Source organism: Chelon labrosus (assembly GCF_963514085.1).
Source record: "Chelon labrosus genome assembly, chromosome: 18".
NCBI classification, from domain to species: Eukaryota; Metazoa; Chordata; class Actinopteri; order Mugiliformes; family Mugilidae; genus Chelon; species Chelon labrosus.
Window position 1 is genome coordinate 22,535,979 of NC_140351.1, and position 27,618 is coordinate 22,563,596.

Sequence of the window (27,618 nt, forward strand, 5' to 3'; positions counted from 1 at the left end):
GATTTAGTATCTCATAATTATGACTTAGCTATCTCATAATTATGACTTAGTATCTCATAATTTCGATTTAGCTATCTCATAATTTCGATTTAGCTATCTCATAATTTCGACTTAGTATCTCATAATTTCGATTTAGCTATCTCATAATTTCGACTTAGTATCTCATAATTATGACTTAGTATCTCATAATTTCGACTTAGCTATCTCATAATTTTGACTTAGTATCTCATAATTATGACTTAGCTATCTCATAATTATGACTTAGTGTCTCATATTTTTTTTCATCAAGTGGCGGAAATGGGCTTCCATACACACACACAAATTCGCTGGAAATGTGCACTTTGTCTGTGAACTTTCTTTTACAATTTTTTTTATTTTATTTGTTTTCTGTTACTATGGAAGCCCATTTCCGCCACTTGATGAAAAAAAATATGAGATACTAAGTCATAATTATGAGATACTAAGTCAAAATTATGAGATACTAAGTCAAAATTATGAGATAGCTAAGTCATAATTATGAGATACTAAGTCAAAAATATGAGATACTAAGTCAAAATTATGAGATAGCTAAGTCATAATTATGAGATACTAAGTCAAAATTATGAGATAGCTAAGTCATAATTATGAGATACTAAGTCAAAATTATGAGATACTAAGTCAAAATTATGAGATAGCTAAGTCATAATTATGAGATACTAAGTCAAAATTATGAGATACTAAGTCAAACTTATGAGATAGCTAAGTCATAATTATGAGATACTAAGTCAAAATTATGAGATACTAAGTCAAAATTATGAGATACTAAGTCATAATTATGAGATAGCTAAGTCATAATTATGAGATACTAAGTCAAAATTATGAGATACTAAGTCAAAATTATGAGATAGCTAAGTCATAATTATGAGATACTAAGTCGAAATTATGAGATACTAAGTCAAAATTATGAGATAGCTAAGTCATAATTATGAGATAGCTAAGTCATAATTATGAGATAGCTAAGTCATAATTATGAGATAGCTACCGTAAATCCTCTAATATTGGCCTGTATTCCATTAGCGGCCGGGTCTCCAACATTGGCCGGTCGCTGTCAGCGGAGGTAAATAAAGGGCGGTCTCTAATAGTGGCCGGGGCTATTATTAGAACCATCTCGGCGGGTCAGGATTTCGGCGGCACGGTGTGCGGGACCTCTCCCCGGCGTCGGCCGGCCCCCGCCGGGCGCATTTCCTCCGTGGCGGTGCGCCGCGACCGGCTCTGGGTCGGCCTGGAAGTGCTCGGGGCGAAGGTGGCTCGCCGGCTCCGGCGGCGAGCTTTACAGCGACCCCCCGCATCTCACCTTTTTGACTTAGTATCTCATAATTATGACTTAGCTATCTCATAATTTCGATTTAGCTATCTCATAATTTCGACTTAGTATCTCATAATTATGACTTAGTATTTCATAATTTCGATTTAGCTATCTCATAATTTCGACTTAGTATCTCATAATTATGACTTAGTATCTCATAATTTCGATTTAGCTATCTCATAATTTCGATTTAGTATCTCATAATTATGACTTAGTATCTCATAATTATGACTTAGCTATCTCATAATTTCGACTTAGCTATCTCATAATTTCGATTTAGTATCTCATAATTATGACTTAGTATCTCATAATTTCGACTTAGCTATCTCATAATTTCGACTTAGTATCTCATAATTATGACTTAGTATCTCATAATTATGACTTAGCTATCTCATAATTTCGATTTAGCTATCTCATAATTTCGATTTAGTATCTCATAATTATGACTTAGTATCTCATAATTTCGACTTAGCTATCTCATAATTTCGACTTAGTATCTCATAATTATGACTTAGTATCTCATAATTATGACTTAGCTATCTCATAATTTTGACTTAGTATCTCATAATTATGACTTAGTGTCTCATATTTTTTTTTCATCAAGTGGCGGAAATGGGCTTCCATACTGTTCCAATAAATTAAAAGTGTAAATGATTAATCCACCATGGGAGAGATATGCTCACTGGTCAATAACATTAGAATGATTTTTAGTATTTAAAGTGACAAACTATTTAAAAATGTTCACGATTGGTACCTGAATGCTTTGAATGGTTACAAAAACTGGAAATGTATTAAAAATATCCTCACTACAAGACATACCTTTTTAGGGAGAAATATTCTGAAATCTTTAACTAACTTCTAATTTTGTCAGTTCAGCAAAGTTAAAAGCAGTACTAAACTTCAAGAGTAAAAACTATGTATGCTGCAGGTTAATCACTGAGGAAAAAAGTGGTTCACTGCAGCTCCCTACAGGGGTGGAAATGTTGAATTGAACTAGTAGTTATAATAATTTCTTATGTGTTCGCAGTAGAGCCCGACCGATATATCGGCCGGCCGATATTATCGGCCGATATTAGGCATTTTCAAAACTATCGGTATCGGCATTTATAATGGCCGATAAATGAATATTTCAAAAATAAAATAAAAACGAAACACCCTTCAACCATGAGTGTTGGCGTTGTATAGTTTAGTTTGTCCACCAGAGGGCACTACACCGTCCCTGTTGGCAACACTCGTGTATAACTCGTGCTGATCCAGCCAGAGTCGGGCAGAGAGAACCAGTTATCCGCGAGTAAGATCATCGGTGAAGTGTGTTCATGGTGAGTTGGTCACGAGACATACATTGCTTGAATAACAATTAAAAGAACATCCCCATCAGTTCTCTTAACTCAAATAAGCATGACAAAATTCGTGACTATCATGTCCAGTTTTGCTGCTGTTAAATAAGCCGAGAGTGAAGCGGAATTAGCTAGTAGCTAATTACGTTACGTTGTTACAGTGTAGTTGACTGACTGTCCTTTTAACTTTTGACAGTGTGACTGAAGTATTTCTTTAATAGCGTGACAGTTATAGCAATGAGACGTATCATCTCTCCTTGGCCTTTTATATTGAAAATGTATGTTTTACAATTTGCAGTATGACGTTATCCATTGCTAAATTATGGCTCATCATAGACTAGCTAACCACAAAGCTAGCTAATGCCACTATCAGTGGAAGACCGCTAACGTTAACATGAGCTTGGAAACCACAACGAACTTATTCTGCCTAAATAAAGTACTGTAATGATTACTGTATTTATAACTAGCATATCTCTAGTTACAGTCCCTGCATTGTAAAATGTAAGTTAGACTTGCGAGGAGTGAACATATAGACATAGAGAAAAAGTATCAAACGTAGCTTGTGCATAAAAGTTAGCTTTTCTTTTACACGTGTGTGAAATCCAATGACGCCAAGTGTGCGTTGCAGACTGTCGTTCAGCCGCAGCATTAACGAGTCACATAAGGGATTTAGAAGGCAGGCAGCAACTGATGATTGAAAATGGTTTGATGTAGCTTGATGGAAAGCATTTAAAAAGTGCAGGTAAAGGAATGCATTATCATATTATTTTAGTTAAAACTCATAAATAACTACAAATAACTAATGTTAGGGAAATCTGTTAATGTTTTGTTGCGCGTTTCTGAAAAAAAAAAATGTCGGCCGATATATTGGAATATCGGATTTTAAAACCAACAAATACACTATATTACCAAAAGTATTCGCTCACCCATTCAAATGATCAGAATCAGGTGTTCTAATCACTTGGCCTGGCCCCAGGTGTATAAATTCAAGCACTCAGGCATGCAGACTGTGAAACAAGACATTTGTGAAAGAATGGGCCGCTCTCAGGAGCTCAGTGAATTCCAGCGTGGAACTGTCATAGGATGCCACTTGTGCAACAAATCCAGTCGTGAAATTTCCTCGCTCCTAAATATTCCACAGTCAACTGTCAGCTCTATTATAACAAAATGGAAGCGTTTGGGAAAAACAGCAACTCAGCCACGAAGTGGTAGGCCACGTAAAGTGACGGAGAGGGGTCAGCGGATGCTGAAGCGCATAGTGCAAAGAGGTCGCCGACTTTCTGCACAGTCAATTGCTACAGAGCTACAAACTTCATGTGACCTTCAGATTAGCCCAAGTACAGTACGCAGAGAGCTTCATGGAATGGGTTTCCATGGCCGAGCAGCTGCAGCCAAGCCACACATCACCAAGTGCAATGCAAGGCGTCGGATGCAATGGTGTAAAGCACGCCGCCACTGGCCTCTAGAGCAGTGGAGACGCGTTCTCTGGAGTGATGAATCACGCTTTACCATCTGGCAATCTGATGGACGAGTCTGGGTTTGGAGGTTGCCAGGAGAACGGTACATTTCAGATTGCATTGTGCCAACTGTGAAATTTGGTGGAGGAGGAATTATGGTATGGGGTTGTTTTTCAGGAGCTGGGCTTGGCCCCTTAGTTCCAGTGAAAGGAACATTGAATGCTTCAGGATACCAAAACATTTTGGACAATTCCATGCTCCCAACCTTGTGGGAACAGTTTGGAGCGGGCCCCTTCCTCTTCCAACATGACTGTGCACCAGTGCACAAAGCAAGGTCCAGAAAGACGTGGATGACAGAGTCTGGTGTGGATGAACTTGACTGGCCTGCACAGAGTCCTGACCTGAACCCGATAGAACACCTTTGGGATGAATTAGAGCGGAGACTGAGAGCCAGGCCTTCTCGACCAACATCAGTGTGTGACCTCACCAATGCGCTTTTGGAAGAATGGTCAAAAATTCCTATAAACACTCTCCTCAACCTTGTGGACAGTCTTCCCAGAAGAGTTGAAGCTGTAATAGCTGCAAAAGGTGGACCGACATCATATTGAATTCTATGAGTTAGGAATGGGATGGCACTTCAGTTCATAGAATGAGTAAAGGCAGGTGAGCGAATACTTTTGGTAATATAGTGTATTTGTATCGGTATCGGCCTTCAAAATCCTTTATCGGTCGGGCTCTAGTTCGCAGAGTTTTATGTTAAATTTAACACAGCAGCTGAAGCAGCCGTGATGGAACAAGAACCAAAATCAATCTGTCACAACAGAGAAGGGGGCGGCACAGTGACGAGGTGGTTAGCACTGATGCCTCACAGCGAATCTATGGGCCGACTGGGCCTTTCTGTGTGGAGTTTGTATGTTCTCCCTGTGTCTGCGTGGGTTCTCTCTGGGTACTCCAGCTTCCTCCCACCATCCAAAGACATGCTCATTAGGTTAACTGGTGATTCTAAATTGGCCATAGGTGTGAGTGTGAGTGTGAATGGTTGTCTGTCTCTCTGTGTTGGCCCTGCAATTGACTGGCGTCCTGTCCAGGGTGTACCCTGCCTCTCACATGATGACAGCTGGGATAGGCTCCAGCAGACCCCCACGACCCTTAACAGGAATGAGCGGGTACAGCTGATAAATGAATGAATGAACAACAGAGAAAGTTTTCTATCTACATGAATGAAAAAATTGTATGCAAAATGATTCCTTCTCTCTGCAGGTTGGGTGATCGACCCGTCCCGAAAAAAAAAAAGTATCTGAGTTGGTTTTTTTGTGCAAGTAATAATACATTTGTGACAGTTTTCATGTATTAGGCACTGGATCAAAAGAGCTTTAAGGTTAAGTATCCAGCAGTAATAAAAAGAATATAAATTACTGGGTCAAACCAAACCACTGGTTTGAGGTAAAGTTAACCTAGTTGGTAATCTTAAGAGCTCCAGTAGAGAACATCTGGACCTCTGTTTGGTTCTTGGAGACATTCCAGGCTTCTGTAGTTCTAAGGCCCAGTCCACACCTGGTATTAGCATGAGTCCTTGGTGATCTCATCACAAGCTGACAGCTCTCATGAAGCACTCAGAAAACTTGAGATGTATTCAGTTCTTTTATTAGTCGCTTTAAATAAACTCCAGATTATGTTTGTCTAGGGTTGTGTTCCAACATTCAGCTTTAAAGACTTTTACAGTACTTTCTATATGATACCTTGTGTTGTCTCCTCTTCTTCTCTTACTTCACATCATCCTTACAATCAAAGCTCTGGGTGACGTCACCATGTGACTGTATGAGGAGTATTTGTATTTAGTAAAAGAAGATCATTTCAGATTTAAGTTTCACTTCAGGGCTTTACTCCCTTTTCTTCCTGCCACTTGAGGCCATATTGACCCAAACATTCACCAGAAGCCAGCAGGTGGGAACTAAGACAACTTCTGACCAACTCACTAATGAGAACAGACAAATGATCTCAGATCACTGGATTCATTACATGTCTTATTACAAGAAGGCCCACGTGTTCTCGGAGCAGTGACCTTCAGCTTTCTATTCCTCTTCTTCTTCTATTTAGTATAACAATGGTCACATCATGATGAACCACCCACATGCTGTGCAATTCCCACTTGGACACAGAACACTTGGCATTCACCCATGAGCTATTTTTCCGTTTTCTATCTGAGTTCATGTTTCTGTCTGTCAGCTGGCTAATGTAAGGGTCAGGGAGAGGAGGATGTGAACGTGAGTAGCCGTACGTTCTTCTTCACTCTGTCTTCCTTGATTTCAGGTGTCCAGATCTGAACACTGTTATGAAGATCAATTCCTGTTTTCACACAACCCATGTCTCCTTCCACTCCGTTCAGCTGAGCGCTCAAAGACACCAAGTGATACTAACAGACATTTAAAACTAGCAATAACATTGTAAGTGAAACATAATGAATAAAACACAGACCAAACAGGATGTAGTGCATAGTATAATGTTGAACCACATTAACTGTAGACTGTGATTAACATGAATATCAGTGATTTCAACAGTTTGTATCTTAAAAATCCTGCATAGTTACATGTTGATATATAATGTAAAATAATTAATATTCAAGGCGCACATTTTCTTTAACATGAGCAAAATTCATCTACAACAATGTATTTTTCTCAAACAATATGGAAACAACATGGTATGTATGTATAACATAAATAACTTACTTTCAAATGTAATCATGCATTATGAGGATTCTTAGCTGATTACATGTTAGTAGCTCATCAAATTATTCTTCAGTTTATCCTCCATTTCCTTATACTACTGATGTTTGCTCGATGCTCTTCAGCTCCAGATTTCTTTTTGTGGTTGACAGACCAGGTGTTGGTGATGTGCAAGTGGAGCAGTGCATTCTGCTTGGTACTCTGGATTCCCTGTGGTAGAAAGGGCTGGCTAGGGCTCTTCTTCCTCATTATGAGGCCTCTTCTTTTGACCTTTTGTTGACTTCTTTCTCAGCGTGGCATTCTCCATTTAGGAGGCTATAAGGCCATGTAAATTCAACATGTATGTGTGTTTCTAACACTGTTTGTTGATGTAACAACACAGGGGCACCGCTAGGGATTTTGGGCCCCATGAAAAGAATCTTTACGGGCCCCCCAACACAGCGGCGAAATTTTTTGATGCTATTTTACATACAATTATGCATTTTAATGGTATTTTTGACTATCATTACCATATTTGTGAAAGAAGAACAACATGACAGTTGACATGTACAGTAGGGGAAGAACTGAGGACTCTGAATACAATGGAATTCATTTTGATTCATTTATTTGCTGCAACACTGATTCTTAAATTGGAAATAAACTCTTCCATGAAAAAATAGCAATTATAATCAGTGGAGAGAAAAAAATCTCAGCAAAAACAAAAACACCATCAAAATACAAAATGGCCATATATGATTTCTCATCATTTAAGTAGAACTTAATATATGAAAGAATGGCAAAATATATAACATTGCCGACTGAGTCAAGCTTCCTTTTGCAACCTTTCAACCAACAAGCAGTCTATCTTAATAGTGAATTTTCAATGTATCTTGGGGCTGCACCCTCAAAAACTCACAAGGAATGCACCTTGCAACTATTAGCCTTCACTTTTAGCTAAAATGTTCATCCAACCATCTATTATACATTACTGTTTATCCTCTAGGGTAGTGGCTGGGCTACAGCCGATCCCGTTAGACATTCGGCGAGAGGCGAGGTACACCATGGACAGGCCGGCAATCTACAGAAAGAGATAAAAAAACTATTCACCCTTAGATGCTCCCCTATGTCCAATTTAGAATCACTAATTCACCTAATAAGCACGTTTTTGGATTATGTAAGGAGGCCAGAGCATCCAGAGAAAAACCATGCAGGCCCAGGGAGAACTGTCTCCAACTGGCCGGCAGGTTCATACCCTGCTATCCGCTGCAACACCATGCGGAGTCTCTCTACACACAAGCTGCTGCTGCTTCAACCTCTCTGGATCATCAGGACACAGCTCATCTTCTCTCAGCTTATACACCTTCCTCTTCCCTCTCACCTTTACAAGAGCATTATCACCATCTGCAGAAAAATGAAGAGAGGGGACAGATGAGTGTTTCCAGAGACTCCCTTCATCAGCTGTCAGTCAGTGATGCAGCACACCCAGTATAAAGAGCAGCAGGAGCACTTTAGTGATGGGTTTACTGCTGCTCCATTTAAAGAAAGAGTCTGTGTGTGTTGATGAACATCTCATCCGTTTCAGAAATATTAACACTGTTGTGAAGTTGGGCATTTTAACATGGGGGTCTATGTGGATTTGATCTGTTTTGGAGCCAGCCTCAGGCGGCCACTCGATGAACTGCAGTTCATGTGGAAAACACTTCCACATGGGCTTCAGTTCAGACCCGAAGGTTGCCGCCTGAAGATATCACAAGGACAGAGATACAAATGTGATGACTCTGCTCATGGTTACTAAATGTAATGATGGTACTTGGCTGTGCAGGCTTCAGTCAGACTGATCTCAGAGCTGTGATCAGTTGTTCGTTGATGAAATAAGAAAACACACAGTCTGACATCAGATTTAATGGTAGGACAGTTTGATGAATGATCATCATTGTCTCTATACATCTTGTAAGGCTGTCAGTTGGAATCCAGATTCATTTCCTGAATACATGATCAGAATAACAACAACAACAACAGTCTTCACATCAACTCACACAAAACACATGATCTCAACAAGCTTCTGGAGAGTACCCATACCCATGAAAGCAGCATGCTTGCTGACTGCAACTTCATACTGACCCTAGAGTCTCAAGTCTATAGTCTGGACTCATCTTCAGATCAAGCATCTTCTTCACTCCTGAATCCTGCAGATAGTTGTCACTCAAGTCCAGCTCTCTCAGATGGGAGGGGTTGGACTTCAGAGCTGAGACCAGAAAGTCACAGCTGATCTCTGACAAACTGCAGCCAGCTAACCTGAATAAAGATTAAAAGATGTCAGTTTAGAAGGAAAAGTTCCTGCTTGAAATCATCCAGTGCTGCTTCAATAAAGACAAAGTGACTTCAGCCAGTTCCACCAGATGCTCTATGTATAGAAACGTATGTGTTAGCTTTTACATAATTTTAACCTCATCAGACAAATAAAACATGGTGTCTGACCTCAGACTCTCCAGTCTACAGTCTGGACTCTCCAGAAAAACGCACAGCTGCTTCACTCCTGAATCCTGAAGATTGTTTCCACTCAGGTCCAGTTCTCTCAGATGGGAGGGGTTGGACTTCAGAGCTGAGACAATGTCAGCATAGGTGGCATCTAACAAACCACAGCACTTCAATCTGAATGAAGAAGAAGAAAAGATTTAGATAAAAATTCTAATCAGACATGTTTTGTTAAAATGTGCAGACTGGCTTAGTCCTTCTGTTATTGTGGATCATCATCATTTCAACCAGACACGACTACTAAATGTAACACAACATTTAGCATCCATCACTGATTATTAGTGTATTTTGGAACAGATTTTAAAGTTTTCAGTATATTTGTAGCCATAAGACATTTGGAAAGACAGAACATTTGAGAAAAAGTAGGAACTTCTTTAGATTTGTACATACTGCATTACTGAATTTTTGACACATCACTCAATGATTTGACCTGGATAAATGGAGAAAACCTACAGCAGCTACAGTCAGTGAACTGACCTCAGAATCTCCAGTTTACAGTTTGGACTCTCTAGTCCACCAGACAGCGCCTTCACGACTGAATCCGGCAGATTGTTTCTACTGAGGTCCAGATCTCTCAGGTAGGAAGGGTTAGATTTCAGAGCTGATATTGCACAGAAAGTCATTGAGACTCCACACTCAGTAAGTCTGTGATTAGAAAACATTACATCTGTTGTAAAAGCAGATCATTTACAATCTAAATACAAACTGAATGCATATGAACATATGAAACAGTGTGAAGTCATAATCTGATGAACATCTCCTCTTCATATCTGTGGTTCAGTTTAATACGATGCATATTTGAAGAACTAAATTACTAATCTACACTGATTGATTATGTTAATGATCACATCAGGACTCACCGAGCTTTTCTACAGTTCCTCAAAGCTGGGCACAGCCTCCGTCGCCCCTCCCATGTTGTGTTGTACTTGTCCAGGTCCAACTCTTCCAGAACCTCCTCTGACATCTGCAGCATGTAGGCCAGAGCTGAGCAGAGGATTCCAGAGAGTGTCTTCTCTGATCTGTTCTCTGACTTTAAGAACTCTTGGATCTCCTGATGAACTGAGAGGTCGTTCATCTCCATCAGACAGTGAAAGGTGTTGATGCTTCTGTCAGGACAGAATTGAGTTGTATTCATATCCTTCAGGTTGTTGATGGCTCTCTGGATAGTGTCTGGACTGTTCTCTGTCTGGCCCAGAAGCCCTCCTAAGAGTCTCTGGTTGGACTCCAGAGAGAGGCCATGAAGGAAGCGAACAAACAGTTCCAGGTGACCATTCTTACTCTGCAGGGATTTCTCCATGACTCTAAGCAGGAAGTCATCCAGAGACTTAGTGAGGTGCTGCAAGTCTTTCCCCAAGAAATCCTCCAGCACCTTTGTTTTCCTGTTGGTGTAACAGTGGAACATGTAGACTGCAGCCAGAAACTCCTGAATGCTCAGATGAACAAAGCAGTAGACTGTTTTCTGGAAGATCACACTCTCTCTTTTGAAGATCTCTGTACAAAGTCCTGAGTACACTGAGGCCTCTGTCACTTCAAGACCACATCGCTCCAAGTCTTCTTAGTAGAACATGATGTTTCCTTTCTCCAGATGTTCAAACGCCAGCCTCCCCAGCTTCAGAAGAATTTCCTTATCAGCCTCCATCAGCTCCTGTGCACTCATCTCATGTCCTTCATTGTACTTGTTCTTCTTTCTCTTTGTCTGAACAGCCAGGAAGTGTGAGTACATGTCAGTCAGGGTCTTGGGCAGCTCTCCTCTCTGCTCTGTAGTCAACATGTGCTCCAGAACTGTAGCAGTGATCCAGCAGAAGACAGGGATTCTGCACAGGATGTGGAGGCTCCTGGAGGTCTTGATGTGGGAGATGACTCTGCTGGACAGCTCTTCATCACTGAACCTCCTCCTGAAGTACTCCTCCTTCTGGACGTCAGTGAAGCCTCGTACTTCTGTTAACCTGTCAACACATGTAGGAGGAATCTGATTGGCTGCTGCAGGTCTGGAAGTTATCCAGACCAGAGCTGAGGGAAGCAGTTTCCTCTTGATGAGGTTTGTCAGCAGAACGTTGACTGATGCCTTCTGTGTGACATCAGACACAATCTCACTGTTGTTGAAGTCCAATGAAATTCTGCTTTCATCCAAGCCGTCAAAGATGAACAGAAGTTTACAGACAGCCAGCTTCTCTGCTGTGACCTTCTGTAATGTTGGATGGAAAACATGGAGCAGCCTGAGAAGACTGTACTGCTCATCTTTGATCAAATTCAGCTCCCTGAATGAACGCACAATCACCACACTGACATCTTGGTTTTCCAAACCCTCTGCCCAGTCCAGAGTGAACTTCTGCACTGAAAAGGTTTTTCCAACGCCAGCGACACCGTTGGTCAGAACCACTCTGCTGTGTCTCTGTTGGTCAGGTAAGGCTTTAAAGATGTCGTGGCACTTGATTGGAGTGTCATGGAGGGATTTCTTGGAAGCTGTCTCAAGCTGCTTCACCTCATGTTGGGTATTAACCTGTATACTCTGTCCTTCTACGATGTAGAGCTCAGTGTAGATCGTGTTGAGGAGGGTTTCACTTCCTGTTAGATCAGTTCCTTCAGTCACACGTTCACATCTCCTTCTCAGACTGATCTTATGTTCATCTAAAACCTCCTGCAGACAGACATCTGTTGGGGAAAATTAACAATGTAATATTTGAAAAAAAAATGGCAGTTCCAGTTTTCAGAATAGAGCCCATCAGCAGACAGATGTAGTCTTACTTGTTTGTGATCTTTGTCCACATTGGGGACAGGAGGAGTCTCCTGATGAAGTAGACTGGTCCCAGTATGAGGTGATGCAGTGTCTGCAGAACCAGTGTCCACAGCTGGTAAAGACTGGATCCTTCAGAACGTCCTGACACAAAGCACAGCAGGACAGCTGCTCCTCCACAGAAACATGACTCCTCTTCCTCTGTCTGTCAGCACATTTATTTATTACTAAAACCATGACTAATTCTGTGATTAATGTAAAAATGGTAAATGGTTTGTATTTACGTATATATACAATATAAAGTACCTTTCTACCTGTTGGTACTCAAAGCGCTTTACATTCACAATGTCACCCACTCGTTCACTCAAGAACACACCAGTGCCAACCACAGGGCTCAGTGTTTTGCTCAAGACACTTTGACATGTGGTCCCTGTACTGGGAGTCAAACTGGAAACCCTCTGGTTTGTGGAGAACCCACTCTACTTTCTAAACCATAAGCACTCCAAGTTTCTTAAGTAGTTCTAAATACATAAACTACAGCTTGGTCAATAGATGGGGAACATGCTTACAGGTCACCAGTCTATGACAGGGCAAACACAGAGGTAAACAACCATTCAAACTCACGTGCATACCAAGGGCAAATTTAGAATCACCAATTAACGTAACATGCATTTCTTTGGAATGTGGGAGGAAACCAGACAACCCACAGAAACCCCACGCATGCACAGGAAGAACATGAAAACTCTGCTCAGAAAGGAACCAGACTGGTTTGTATCAGTCCTTCAATAAAACTGAATGATCTGGATTCAAAAGAGTCATATTAATGAGTTCATAGAAGATCACTTACTTTGTGACAGAAGGTCCAGGTTCATCACTGAAGAATGGAGGTTCAAACCTGGACCCGTCACTCTTCATGGACAGACAGCTGGATACTGGAGACTCTGCTCTCTGAGGTCTGTGGTACCGACCTCTGTAAAAACAAATGTATTTCTATTGTCAGCAATCACTGATGATATTACTCCTGTAATAAAAGTCATTTAAGTTAATGTTAATACACAGACTTCTGCTACTGCAAATAATAAGATGGTTTCATGTTTGTAACAGTCCTCTGAGATTAGATTACAGCTTCTCTATGTGACTGACAACTGTGAGAGATGCTAAGAGGAAGACAGGACTAATTATATTTATGTGTCAAAACAAAAAAAGAAAATTGATTTAGTTCAGAAAATACATTTTAGTAAAATGAATCAACCAGGAAACAGAAACTGTACTGGAACTGACTAAAGTGAATCAAAATTGGTAGCAGTTCACTTACTTTGTGTCTGAGGGTCCAGGTTCATCACCGAAGAATGAGGGTTCAAACCTGGACCCGTCACTCTTCATGGACAGACAGCTGGATACTGGAGACTCTGCTCTCTGAGGTCTGTGGTACCAACCTCTGTATTTTGAAACACAAACAAAAGACAAGTAAAGGAAAAAAGATTATATTTAAGAGGAGATTATAAAAACATGTGCATATTGTGGAGTCAGCTTCATGTCCTCTCAGTTTGGATTTAAAAGTGCTCAGTGAAATGAACTCAGTTACTCTCCAGTCATTCTGCAACATATTCCATGCTGCAGAATGACTGGAAACTAACTGAATTCATTTAATTGATGTTTCATAATAGTAATAGTCCTGTAGTAAAATGAATCAACCACCAGGAACTTACATTTTAGCTGAAATTGTTCAGAATTAGTCACATAGATGAGTTAGTAGCAGCTCACTTACTTTGTGTCTGAGGGTCCAGGTTTATCACTGAAGACAGGAGGTTCAAACCTGGACACGTCACTCTTCATGGACAGACAGCTAAATACTGGAGACTCTGCTCTGTCCTTTTCTTCCTTCATCTTCTGGACTTCCATCAGTCTGAGAGGTAAACTAGGAATAATGAGTTTGTTTACCCCCACAAAGAGTTGAACTGAACAACAGAACAGGACAAAGCTTTTCTCTAGTTTTCATCAAGCAGTCAGTGTGCGGCTGCTTCTTGTCCATCATTTCAGCATTGTACCATTGCCATACATATTGTGTCTGTCTAAAGAGTCCAGGTTGTAAACAAACCAGTGAGTGTCTTCGATATATGGACACTTTGACTCTCTCCTCTTGGGAGCATGTCTATGTTGCCTACATACAGTAAACTGCAGGGGCGTTACTAGACCTTATTCACTGGGGCACGTGCCTTAGTAAAAGTCTCCAGTGCCCCAGTAAAATTCTAGCGCTGCTCTCGCTGGAAACGGCATTCATGAGCACATCTCCGTGCCTGCTTTAGTCACGACTCGAGCCTGTCACTTACCAGCCAGTAAAAAAAAAAAAAACAAAGAAAAAAGAAAGGGGCCATAATAGCCGATCAGGAAATAGCACCTCTGTAGCTGGGTAAGATTGAACGCAACAACCAATGAAAATCGTTCACATGATTCTTCCGAGTGTTTCGTTGTATGCACACACACACATACAGTACACAGTGGAAACCGCTGGAGCTCGTCACATCACTTTCAGCACAGAGTAAGTCGTCCCCTGTTTTAATGTTACAACAAATTCACAACTTGTTTGACAGAAAAAATGACAAGTTGATCGCTGTTAGAGAATGTTGCCCACATAATTAGCATCTGTTTTTCAATGCTTAGCGTCATTGTAGCCTAAATTTAGCAACAGTTTACCAGCTTGTGCTCTCTCCCTCACACACACACTCACACCATGCGTAGGCTGCATGCACACATGCGGACAATTAATAATGATTTACACGTATACTGTAGAGAGAGCCCTGTAAAAGTAGCCTATACTGTTTGTGAAGCTGTCCTACTGTAAAACTAAACATAGCCTTCTGATAAACTATTCAGAGATGGACATCAGATTCTTCCTGAACAGAGGCAGAGGGAGAGGAACAGTGAGGAGAGATGAGGAGGACGAGGGAGGTATGATAATTGTCCACACGGTAACATTAACATTTATGCTGGTAATAGCCAGTGCTATGATTTGATCAATGGTTTAATGGCAAACTTAAATAAGTTTGTGCATTTGCAAATGTAGCCTATAATAATCTACACAGAGTCAGAGTAGCCTATAGGTGATAATTTGCCTATAATGTAGCCTATACTAATCTACACAGAGTCAGAGCTCTGATACATTTGCAAATTATCACCAAAAGTCAGTATGAAGGCTTTAGTAGGCTATTTAAGCTACAAAGAACTGCAGTATTGCCAGGATGACTAGGACCCTTGCCTGGGAGGTAGGTATATCTCAATTTTGACTAAAAATAAGCTTCCCTTGTATTAGTAGGAAAGCCTACTTTGCTTTCCTGAACTACTTGTTTTAAACATGGACTGAGGTTTAGGTAGTAAAGAATCTGACTCTTTCTAATCTTAAATGGTTGCAGTAAGAGGATGTTGTTTGTAAATCTTTGAGGTGTGCATGTGCAAATAAATATCATTATATTGTACCCATGAATCTATCCTTGTATCTTTACCAGTGGTTTAATATAGCCTACAGTATGACAGTGACAATAATGATTTTGAAGCTTGTACCCGTAGGCTAGCCATTTATTTCATATTGTGCACACATTTAATTTTTTATTTTTATTTTTAATGTATTGGGAGTTGGGGGCCTGTGCCCCAGCAAAGCTCCAGGTCTAGAATCGCCCCTGGTAAACTGCAGATTATTCCTATGAAACGATGAAAGATTTACTTTATTTTCTTCATTTTACAGCTGAAGTATGAAACAACCAAGGCTTGAATCTTGTAATATTGGTCCAATTGAGAGACCGGCATACCAGCCGGACAGATCCACTAATTACGCCATAACCTTCCTCCTCCACAAAACCCTCTCACATGTGGACACTGGCAAGAGAAACTATGTGAGAGTGCTTAGAGTGGCCTCTAAGCTGCATGACCTGGGTCTGGACTCCTCCCTGTGCAGGTGGGTCTTAAGATTCCTGACCGGCAGACCACAGGTGGTTCGAGTCGGTCACCACACTTCAGCCCCCCTCACTTTCAACATCAGATTCCCCCAGGGCTGTGTGCTCAGCCCTCTGCTGTACTCAGCATCAAGTTTGCTGATGACACCATTGTTGTGGGACTAATCTCCCGCGATGACGAGACAGCCTAAGGGAGGGAGGTCTCCCACCTGGAGGACTGGTGCCGGGAGAACCTCCTGCTGAACGTCAGCAAAACAAAGGAGCTGATAGTGGACTTCAGCAGGAAACAGCAGAGGGTCTTGCATCCAGTTATTATCAGTGGCTCAGAGGTAGAAAGAGTCGTCCATTCATCAGACCATCAGAATCCCCCTCCCTAACCTGCAAACCTGCAGGACATTTACACAAAATGTTGCAGGTTAATGGCCAAGAAGATCCTCAAACAGCCCAGTCACCCCGGACACTCTTGCTTCTCTCTACTGCCATCAGGTCGGCGTTTCTGCTGCTTGAGGACAAAGACTGAGAGGCTTAAGAAGAGTTTCTATCCACAGGCCATCCGTCTGCTCAACACTGAGCCTTAACTGGACCTTAATACCACAGCACTACTGCACTTTAGTCACATAGCTGCTTTCAAATACTGTGAATGTGTATACATACGAGCTACCCCTTCTAAGTTTACATTTCAAGTTAACAGTCTATATTTTATGTACAGTCCATATTTTATTCTATTTTATTTTTCCCAGTTTTACATTTATATTTATATTGTTTACCTTGTGTGCTATGTGCAATTATTACTGTTTTACTGCATAACTTTTTACTACTGGCTACTGGTACAAAAATACATTTCACTGTACATTCCTACTAATACATTATCTTCAAACACATTTCACCCTCGACAGTCTTTCATTTTTGGCTTTCACACAGAGAAAAGATCACAATAAATGGACTGCTACCATCCAGCGCCAAGCACAAGAGCCTAACCCGGTTTGTGAGAAATTGTGCAACTCGAGGTGAGGCTCAGCTCGCTGCTGCTTCAACTTGCGTCGCTCCCTATGGTTGTATTCACACAGGAAATGTACATTCAGCGATTTTGATTATAAAAATGATCGAAATGACGGGAATCATACAGAAATTGCATTTATATCACAGACCAATGGACAAATAGTGTAATTTATTTTATCATAATTACTTTTCATGATGCCAGGTGAGGCACTGCCACCTGTGTTTATCTATACTCACTTTTTTCACAGTTAATGGAAACTGTTCTTCCAGATCCGGATTATATGTATTCAAGCTGCCTACACAAAAGAGCTAACAGCTCTGACCTGAACCACCAAGACTACAGTGTGTTTGTCCCCTTGCCATCAGGGAAAGATACAAGACAATCAGAAGAACAACTAACAGACTGAGGGACAACTTCTTCTCCAGATCTGCAGTCTTCATCATCATTTAATCTGCTTATAATTAACATGCTCTAAGTTTGTTGTCACTGCTGAACTGAGACACCACACAGAATTCAGGTCAGTCTAATCTGGGTACTGGAGATTCCATTCATTGCTTCTTTCATTTCTTTTTTTAGAGGTAAACAAGCAGCACAGAGTGTGACGTCAGAACACAAGAATCAGGACAAGCCAGTCTGTCAAGTGGCACTCCTGAAAACACCAAGAAAACACAACAAATGTCGTTTTTTTGTTTTGTTTTGTTTTTTTGACAGAAGTCAATTCTGAATCTTCTTCTCTCCCCAATGCATACAGAGAAAAATTATAATTTAACTTTTTGATTGGTCATAGTGAGGAAAACACAGGTGTATTAATAATAGGTGCCGTCCACTTAGGGGAGGTCCTGTCATGGCATTTTGAGATGCTTAAAGGAACTGAACCATCATGGGTACTCCTGTGGTTTCCTCACTGTGACAAGTTAAAATATCATGAAAAAGGACTATAATGTTGCGTTAACACTCACCCTGCCTCATCGTTCAACCGCCTTCTGTCGATTCACAACAAAGTCAGAGTTGATTTCAGTGTTCTCTTCCTGTTCTCATGAAACTTGATCACCTGCTCAGGTGAGCTCCTCCCCCGTTTATTTACAGGAAATCTGGTGAGTTTATCGATGTGTGGATCTGACGGTGTGTTTATAGGCCCCAGATGAAACAAAATGAGTTGGAACCATCAGGCACAACATCCCAGCCAATACTTCAACTGCCATCCATACATAGATCCATAGTTCAATTGTTTTTAGAATAATGATTTGATAGTTTCTTCAGGGACCTCTATTTATTTCCTGTAAATACACACATCCTGGCTGACTGTCAGCTTGGAGAGTTTGAAACATCAGTGTTACTGTGGTTGGTTAACTGTCTGTGATAACAACAGAATAATCAAGCATTAGAAGAACTGCAGCTGACTTCTTCAGCAGTTGGAGCTCATGCGAGTACATAGATTTAGTGGATGTTCAAGATTTTTTAAATTGAATGATAATAATGGTAATTCAGGACACTTCTAAAAATTTCCAGCAAATAAACACATCGTAACCCTTGCTGACTGTTGGAGAGAAACATTACAAAAAAGTGGTTAATTCACTAGCTGTAATAACAGAAGAGGAGTTTCCAGATATAGCTTGAAGTTATTTTCACTTTTTAATAGACTTTATTGTGAGACTTGCGTTTTTGTTGAGTTTTTATTTTAGAAAACTGAAGAAAAGGGAGGGGAAGAAGCTGGACAAGGTCATCAGGAAGTCCAGCTCTGTCCTGGGCTGCTCTCTGGGCTCAGTGAGGGAAGTGGGTGACAGAACAGTCATGGCTAAACTGTCCTCCATGCTGGACAATGAGTCCTACCCCCTGCAGGATGACCTGACAGCACTGAGGAGTAGCTTCAGGGACAGACTGCTTCACCCTCGCTGTGTGAAGGAAACATTCAGAAGGTCTTTCCTGCCTCCTGCCTCCACTACTAATATGTGCAATATTATTACACCTCAAGGTTTAACGTTCTTACTATTTACTACTGTGTACAACTTGATAACATGGTCCATCTGTGCAATACCTGACAATCATCTGTGCAATTCAAAACCTGTGTAGTCCATTGTACTTTTTGTATATATGCCAGTATTTTTTATTCTATTTTATTTTATTATCTATCTTTTATACCCTGTACTTTTTATTCTTGATATTGCTGCTCTTTTGTATGCTGTTGTAAACTGCAAGTTCCCCATTGTGAGACAAATAAAGGCTTTTTCTGAAGAAGACTGTGAGGTGAAAAAAGGAATCACCACTCTTGAAATGAGGATCTCGAAGTCGGCGTTTCTTTATTCAAGCAGTGCACTGAATCTCACACAACACAAGGTTATGGGAGAGGAGCTCTCCGAACAGAAGAATGAAACAGTATTTATACACAATGCTAGATTATCTTCAGTACACGTCATACTGCCTGTCATCAAACATGTTATCTATTCTACTGAGAGAGGGAGTATCTTCAGGTGGCACCAAGGTCTCAGGCCTCCTGAACTCTCCTTGAACTAACAAGTTTTCTACAAAGCAAGGCACATAATCGTACATGAATATAACCTGTTTTGCTAAATCTAGTACCTAAACCCAATATTTTTCTGTCAAAGACAATCTTTAAACAAGTTATATTACATTTTTCTTTCAAATGTTTCTTCAAATTGTTACACTTGGCAGCTTCACATGTTAATGTCGTATTAAGGGCATGGCAATGTCAGATCATATGAAGAGGGTGTAATTTATCATCTTGTGTTCAAACTTCTGGAAAAATGAGATGAAGGGAAGTGGATGAGGAAACACCACCATCTGGTGGCCTTTAGAGGAACCTCAGCAACAACTCTCTATCAGCCAGTAAATGGACAGACAGTGATGAGTAGCAGGTCCTCTTAGTAAATACATAGCTCCAGTTGGTAGTTTAGGAGTGTTTCTAAATAACTAATTTTATGGGAGAATTAGGGGACCTCTAAATGTTTCCAACAAGTACTCATTTCCTGGCAAACTGTCTGCTTAGAGAGCTTGAAATATCCGCATCTGGAAGATGTTGCAGAAGAGTTAAAGGAGTTAACCAGATTTACAACCCGATTCATTAAGTGGAGACCAGACAAAAGAGTTTACAAAATCATAATAATTCAATTTTTTTTAATTTTATTTATTTATTTATTTATTTATTATTTTTTTTTTTTTAAAAGCAAATATTCTGCATCAGTCTGCACATCATCTTATTCATTATTCACCAGAAATACTTTGGACAAGGAAACTTTTGCTATCATGGTAGCATAAAGCACTCTCTTCCCAAGCTTGGGCGCCAAAGTCAATCTGAGCTGCAAACTGATTCTGCTGAGAGTAGAAGATAGAAAGATCACTCTGTAGAATGACACACTAATCTAATTTACACAGAAACATCATAAGCAGGAAATCACTGATTAGCTCTTTCTAAAATCCTGAAGAGTAACAGAAAAGTAACAGAAGAAAAAACAAAGTAGAAATGTCAGGATACAAATGGCTCTGGGTGTTATTCTGGGGGGAGGATACAGGTCTTTCATGACTGAAGTCATCTTCTCATTCTTGATTTTAGAGGGATATGAAATGTCCCTGTCCTGGAGAATTATTTAATTCAGGCTTTACGTGCATCACTCCAGGCCTCTACTCCATGTAATCATGTTATCATTATTAAGCTTCGTGAAGGTTAAAGTATTCTGCATTTGCATTTGTTATAGTAAATATCAGAAATGATCTTCACTCAATGAACTATAAGCACGGAACAGAAAGAGAAACATATCTAAATGCTGAGTCAGTGAAACTAAACAGAGTCTGCATCACTGTGAGTAAAATGGATGTGTTTTCGCTCATGTTTTTCAGCAGGAAGTCTGAGTCTCTCTACACTAGAGGTGTAACGGTATTTGTATTTGTCCCGGTGTCACGGTACGGGTGTCACGGTTTTGGTGCACGCAGTCATGCGGCGAATGTATGTCTGAGTGAGCAGCCTATTAAAAAAAAGAAAAAGTCGAGTTGTCACTTCAATCAGGTGGCGGTAATGAGCCTAAAAGCTGCCAGCAAACGTAATTAGCCTACAGAAGAAGAAAAGTAATTTCCACGCGAGTGGTGGACCGGACAAAGACTGTCTGCCAATGCTGTCTAATGGAGGTGCGTCGCTGGAAACACATGAAACATGCTAACGTACATCAGGCACCCTCATTATTTATTTTGTAGTATTTTCAAGAGATTTTGCTAGTATTTGAAATATTTGTTTGACTTTTTTGACAATATTGCTAGTGTGAGAGTATGTTCACTGATTACATTTTACTGTGTAATACAACACTGAAAATGTTAGTTTCTTATAATGAAGTTACCAAAGTTGACAGTTAATCCCTACGAGAAATTGTGCTTTTTCTTTTCCTTTGTATGAACAAAATGAATGAATGGTATGAGAACCCTCCTAATGCATTTTTTTTTTTTTTTATGTTTTATTCTATTTTTTACTTTTATATTTTTACTTTTATAACAGGAGGTGTTTTTTATTTTTTTGTCAATTGGTGTCAGTTCAAAATAAATGAATGAAAAAAAGCTAGTCTTATACATGTGTGAGTTTTTGTTGAGTGACCGTGACCCCCACACCAGGGTACGTACCAAACTGTGACTTGTGCGTACCGTTACACCCCTACTCTACACACAAGCTGATGCTGCTGCTTCAACCTCTCTGGATCATCAGGACACAGCTCATCTTCTCTGAACTCACACACCATCCTGTTTACTGTCATCTTTACAAAGACCGAGACTCCCATCTGTAGAGAGAAGAAGAAAGAAGAGAGGAGATACATGAGTGTTTCCAGAGACTCCCTTCATCAGCTGTCAGTCAGTGATACAGCACACCAGTATAAAGAGCAGCAGGGACTTCAGTCCTGTTCAGAGCAGCAGTGGAGCAGCTGTTAACGTGTTGGAGTGAACACACACAGACCTGCAGAAACTTTTAGCATCAAGTCTGTTTCCTCTGCAGATTTCACTCAAGTCCACAGTAGAAATAAACTGCTGAGATTCTTGAACAATTCATTACTGTACAAACACTTTAGTGATGGATTTACTGCTGCTCCATTTAAAGAAACAGTCTGTGTGTGATAATGAACATCTCATCTGTGTCTGAAACAGACATATCAGGACAGTTTGATGAATGATCACCACTGTCGCTGTACATCTTGTAAGGCTGTCAGCTGGAATCCAGATTTATTTTCTGAACACATGATCACAACAAGACTCTTGTCTCTCTTTGTCTCCATTCTCTTCTCATGGCTTCACTGATGAAAGCAGGTTTACAGAAAGGTGTACAGGAGGTACACTGAATCTTTGCTTTGACACTAGCTGGTGTTTAGTACAATACTGTTGAAAGCAGCATGGACTGACTGCAACCCTCTACTGACCTCAGATTCTCCAGTCTACAGAGTGGACTCTCCACGAGATCAAACAGCTGCTTCACATCTGAATCCTGCAGATTGTTGTAACTGAGGTCCAGCTCTCTCAGATGGGAGGGGTTGGACTTCAAAGCTGAGACCAGATTATCACAGCTGATCTCTGACAACCTGCAGTGACTCAATCTGAATGAAGAATAAAAGATGTAGATACAATTTAATAATGCAGATAAAAGTTAAAATTCAATTAGATGTGTTAGGATTACATGAAACTGCACTTAAGCTTTGCTGACTTTAAGAACTAACAGTGGACATTTTCTACAGTTTCTGCTAGAAACAGTCATCTTGAACAAAAGGAAATTTAACACTTGTATAAAAGCATAAAAAGTTTGGTTGAGTTGGTAATTAAATATATCAGATCTACAATAGTAACAGACAGCCAGTGAACTGACCTCATGGTCTCCAGTCTACAGAGTGGACTCTCCAGAAAACCACACAGCTGCTTCACTGATGAATCCTGCAGGTTGTTCAGACTCAAGTCCAGCTTTCTGAGATGGGAGGGGTTGGATTTCAGAACTGAGACCAGGGAATCAAAGCTGATCTCTGACAAACCGCAGCCCCACAGTCTGAATAAATAACAAAAGATATAAATAAAAATCTAATCAACAACATGTCTGTTAAAATGAGGAGTTGACTTTGCCCTTCTGATATCATCATGTTAGCCTTCGACAAAAATTAAGTCTCTCTTACTCTAGCACAGAAATGAAGAACTCCTACAACAGCTCCAATCGGTGAACTGACCTCAGAGTCTCCAGTCTACAGTTTGGACTCCCCAGTCCAGCAAAGAGCTTCACTCCTGAATCCTGCAGGCTGTTTCCACTCAGGTCCAACTCTCTCAGATGGGAGGGGTTGGACTTCAGAGCTGAGGCCACAACTTCACAGTGAGTCTCTGAGAGTCGACATCCAGAAAGTCTGTGATTACAAAACATATACAATCTGTTTGTATCTAAAATTGAAATTGTCTGCCTTTTACATACCGAATACATTTGAAACAGAGTGACGTTATAACTGATGAACAAAAAAAGAGAGCATGTTGATGACAAAGTCCAAGCAGCAGGTTTCAAGATGTTTTACACCGTGTAAACCCATGTTACTAAAATGTATTAATTACTATTATTGTTGTAACTAAGTTACTATTTGACAATAAAGAATATGAATCTAAGTATTAACTGCAAGACACCGTACGTGCAACATTGTGATGGGCCTAGACACATCAGGACTCACCGAGCCTTTCTGCAGTTCCTCACAGCTGGGATTAGTCTCCATCGTCCTTTCTCTGATGTGTTGTACTTGTCAAGATTCAACTCATCCAGAACCCCGTCTGACATCTGTAGCATGTAGGCCAGAGCTGAGCAGTGGATCTCAGAGAGTTTCTTCTCTGATCTGTTCTCTGATTTCAGGAACTCTTGGATCTCTTGATGCACTGAGAGGTCGTTCATCTCCATCAGACAGTGGAATATGTTAATGCTTCTGTCAGGAGAGATTTTATCTGTGTTCATCTTCTTTAGGTTGTTGATGGCTTTCTGGATGATTTCTGGACTGTCCTCTGTCTGACCTAGCAGGCCTCCTAAGAGTCTCTGGTTGGACTCCAGAGAGAGGCCATGAAGGAAACGAACAAACAGGTCCAGGTGACCATTTTTACTCTGCAGGGATTTCTCCGTGACTCTAAACAGGAAGTCATCCAGAGACCTCCTGATACACTGGAAGTCTTGTTTGGATGATATTTTCATCAGCATGTCATCGTCGTGATAATCGTGATCATCACTGTCTCTCACGGGGTCATCCAGATTGGAATGCTGCAAATCTTTCAGGAAGTCCTTCAACACCTCTGTCTTCCTGTTGGTGTAACAGTGGAACATGTAGACTGCAGCCAGAAACTCCTGAACACTCAGATGAACAAAGCAGTAGACTGTTTTCTGGAAGATGACACTCTCTCTTCTGAAGATCTCTGTACAAACTCCTGAGTACACTGAGGCCTCTGTCACATCAAGACCACAGCACTCCAGGTCTTCTTGGTAGAACATGATGTTTTCTTTCTCCAGCTGTTCAAATGCCAGCCTCCCCAGATTCAGAATAACTTTACTGTCAGCCTTCATCAGCTCCTGTGCATTCATCTCATGTCCTTCACTGTACTTGTTCTTCTTCCTCCTTGTCTGAACAACCAGGTAGTGTGAGTACATGTCAGTCAGGGTCTTGGGCAGCTCTCCTCTCTGCTCTGTAGTCAACATGTGCTCCAGAACTGTAGCAGTGATCCAGCAGAAGACTGGGATTCTACACAGGATGTGGAGGCTCCTGGAGGTCTTGATGTGGGAGATGACTCTGCTGGACAGCTCTTCATCACTGAACCTCCTCCTGAAGTACTCCTCCTTCTGGACGTCAGTGAAGCCTCGTACTTCTGTTAACCTGTCAACACATGTAGGAGGGATCTGATTGGCTGCTGCAGGTCTGGAAGTTATCCAGACCAGAGCTGAGGGAAGCAGTTTCCCCTTGATGAGGTTTGTCAGCAGAACGTTGACTGATGCCTTCTGTGTGACATCAGACACAACCTCACTGTTGTTGAAGTCCAATGAAAGTCTGCTTTCATCCAGGCCGTCAAAGATGAACAGAAGTTTACAGACAGCCAGCTCCTCTGCTGTGACCTTCTGTAATGTTGGATGGAAAACATGGAGCAGCCTGAGAAGACTGTACTGCTCATCTTTGATCAAATTCAGCTCCCTGAATGAAAGCAAAATCACCACACTGACATCTTGGTTTTCCAAACCCTCTGCCCAGTCCAGAGTGAACTTCTGCACTAAAGAGGTTTTTCCAACACCAGCAACACCGTTGGTCAGAACCACTCTGATGTGTCTCTGTTGGTGAGGTAAGGCTTTAAAGATGTCGTGGCACTTGACTGGAGTGTCATGGAGGGACTTCATCTTGGAAGCTGTCTCAAGCTGTCTCACCTCATGATGGGTATTAACCTCTTCACTCTGTCCCTCTGTGATATAGAGCTCAGTGTAGATCCTGTTGAGGAGGGTTCCACTTCCTGTTATAGCAGTCCCTTCAGTCACATGTTCACATCTCCACCTCAAACTGACTTTATGTTCATCTAAAATCTCCTGCAGACCAACATCTGTTGAAGGGCAAGAGAACAATGGAACTCAAGAAAAATAAAAATGGAATATTGGTACAGTACATCACGACATCAAGTCCACTTTCCAGAAAAGAGTCTATCATCAGACAGATGTACAGTCTTACAGACTGTTGACAGAGGTCTGAGATCACAAGTCAAGTACATACAGAGCAGAAACAATTAAATGAAATGTCACTTGTAGTTAATTTAGAATATTATTTATAATGCTCTGAAATTGTCAGACCGTTGAACACACTATGTGTGTGTATTGAAATAATAGATGTCCAGAGAAGAGTCCATCAGCAGACAGATGCACAGTCTTACTTGTTCTGGATCTATTTCCACACTGGGGACATGAGGTGTCTCCTGATGAAGCAGACTGGTCCCAGTAGGAGGTGATGCACTGTCTGCAGAACCAGTGTCCACAGCTGGTGGAGACTGGATCCTTCAGGACGTCCTGACACAAAGCACAGCAGGACAGCTGCTCCTTCACAGAAACATGACGCATCTTCCTCTCTCTGTCAACACATTTATTTATCACTTCAAACATTTGCAGATTGGTGTTTATTTATTTTTATTGATGTTGGCAGACCCCTTGCATATATTTACTACCCAAAGTCAATAACATACATACATCACATTCAATCCTAGCAATTCTCATTGTGCGTTTTAGCCTTTGCTAACCCCACTCTTCAATTTTACATATGGTCAAAACTGCAGTACAATCCATACACTAGTAGCCCAGCTGCACATCGTTATGGACTTCAGCAACTTCACAGAATATTTACGAGTGTAATTTCTGAAATGGAGGTTCTCACGTGTTTTTCTATAGACAAACCCTCAGTATTCTTGATTACAAAATCCAAACTAGGATCTTACCTACTTGCATTTTGACTATAAATATTTAAGCATAACATTTCTACGTCATCCTAAACTCTTCCAAAAGGTCAGTTTACAGTAGAAATACTTTGTGTCTGAGGGTCCAGCTTCATTTCTGAAAGCTGGAGGTTTCCCTTTAGACCGGTCACTCTTCATGGACAGACGGCTGGATACTGTAGACTCCCATGCTCCCCGAGGTCTGTGGTACTGACCTCTGTAAAAACAAATATGTTTATATTCTCATCAATCCCTTACAAACTCTGTGATAAATGACATTTAAGTAGTTCTTAACCCACAACCTACAGCTACCACAGATAATAACATGGTTTCATGTTTGTAACAGTCCTCTGACATTAGATTACAGCTTCTTTAGGTGACTAACAGCTGTCAGAGATGCTGAGAGGAAGACAGGACTCATATTTATTTGTATTTTAGCAAATACACTGTAGTAAAATAAACTGACCACAAGGACCATAGAATATACTGGAACTGGCTGAAGCAAATCAAAAGAGTGATACAAATCAATTAGTAGTAGTTCTCATACTTTGTGTCTGAGGGTCCAGGTTCATTTCTGAAAGGGGGAGGTTCTCCTATAGACCGGTCACTCTTCATGGATAGACAGCTGGATACTGTAGACTCAACTCGTTCCACTTCTTCCTCCATGTTCCGGACTTCGGTCAGTCTGAAAAGTAAACCAGCAGAAACTTGGTTACCATAGTAGAAGTAAGAATGGGAGAAACCTGATTTTACCATTTTAAAAAAAGAGTGTATGTGATGCTCAATGTGGGGGGCTATGCCGCTGAAAGCATTTCTACCTGTGAGCTGCTGTGACCAAGTCAAAGTGATCTACCTACATATGTATATCTATCTATCTATCTATCTATTCTTATTATCATTCATGTGGACTGTAGAGGGAAGAAGAGTCAGGAAAAAAACAATAGTTCAACCCTTTACACAAGTCTGAGGTTGATCCGTGAGATGTAGCTTATCTGCGGCTAAGAAAATTAATGTGAGGAAGTAGTAGTAGTAGTAACACAACACACTTAACTCGACACAAGTGTAAATTGCAAAATAAATGAATCATCACTCCATCAATTCCATGTGTCTTAACTAAGTC

General features: G+C 40.8%; 1 pseudogene across 1 annotated transcript; it reads right to left on the minus strand.

The window, feature by feature from the left end:
* Nucleotides 1-8,300: 8,300 nt before the first annotated feature.
* On the minus strand, nucleotides 8,301-27,618 carry LOC311503115 (annotated as a pseudogene). The gene is made up of 15 exons (XR_014700000.1): nucleotides 27,046-27,618; nucleotides 26,590-26,715; nucleotides 25,947-26,140; nucleotides 23,735-25,622; nucleotides 23,252-23,422; nucleotides 22,903-23,076; nucleotides 22,446-22,636; nucleotides 13,879-14,098; nucleotides 13,426-13,548; nucleotides 12,958-13,080; nucleotides 12,122-12,315; nucleotides 10,237-12,028; nucleotides 9,854-10,021; nucleotides 9,320-9,493; nucleotides 8,301-9,136 (listed from the first exon to the last, which is right to left on the minus strand). The product of XR_014700000.1 is annotated as an uncharacterized misc_RNA (transcript).